The sequence below is a fragment of the Elephantulus edwardii genome, unplaced genomic scaffold, assembly GCF_000299155.1.
Source record: "Elephantulus edwardii isolate Elephantulus edwardi_28Jun2011 unplaced genomic scaffold, EleEdw1.0 scaffold00173, whole genome shotgun sequence".
Classification (NCBI taxonomy): Eukaryota; Metazoa; Chordata; class Mammalia; order Macroscelidea; family Macroscelididae; genus Elephantulus; species Elephantulus edwardii.
In genome coordinates this window covers 4,090,854-4,091,991 of record NW_006399923.1, presented here as the reverse complement: position 1 = coordinate 4,091,991, position 1,138 = coordinate 4,090,854, and positions in this window count along the sequence as shown.

The following is a 1,138-nucleotide window of genomic DNA, read 5'->3' as shown; positions in this document are numbered from 1 at the left end:
CGAGTCATTAAGAAGAGGAATAAATATAGATTTCTTTCAGTCACTTGGTCAGGTAGCTGTCCTCCACATTTCTTGGCATAATCTGATGTACATGTCCAGGCAGCACCAGTTTGCTGAAATATGTCAATTGTTACCAATTTCTGAGGTTTTGTTCTTGGATAGTTTCTTCAAAGCATCTTGAACTTTATCATCACCATTGCCTTTTAATCATATTTGTTTCATGAAATTATTCTCTGTCGGTGAATTCTTTTTGGTCCAGTGACTCCATGTGCCCCTTCATTCTTCTTTTGTTGTGTCTTGTGTCGTTACACAATCTGTCATCAGCATCCTTAAGTACTGAAACTTGAGGCTTAAAGTTGTTCTTAAGTTCCTTTAGTTTAAGATATCATCAGATCAGTTATGACTTACAGCAAACTAAGGAACGCAGATCTGAACTTTGCACTTTTCTGTGCAATTCTCATACTCTATGACAAACTTTAGACCATTGCTAGAGTCAATCTCATTAAGAGATTTCTCGTTTTATGAATTTCTTTTTTTCTGAGCAAAAATGTCCCTTTATAAGGACTGTTGTAGTATGTCATGGAGTTGGAACTGAAGCATAGCTGAACCTCCAGCAGGTTTTCAGACAGAGTGAATCACACATGAGGAGATCATCCATCCTTCTTGGACAGAGCAGCTGGTGGATTCTAACTGCATGTTTTCAGGATTACAGCACGGCTTCTTATCCCCAGAGAAGCAGAGCTCCCTTTCAAAGTACTTGTTTTAATTAGGTGTCTCCGACTCATAGTGACCCTATGAACAAAACATCTGACCCCTGTTACATCCTGTACCATCCTTACACTTATTGACACACTAGAGCCCATTGTAGTAGACACAGTGTCAATTCACATGGTTGAGGGTCTTCCTCTCCTTTGTGCACCCTACACCCTTCTTAGTGCCGTATCCCATTCCAAGGAATAACTGGCCCCTCCTAGCAACATGAACAAAATATATGTAATAAACACTTATCATTCTTGCCTCCAAAAAACACTCGGTCTGTACCCTCTCTGAGACATATCTGTTCTTTTTCAAAGGAGTAGTTTCTCCTTTAAAAAAAAAGTACAAACTATGTGGGACAAAGCTTCACTATCCTTTCTTC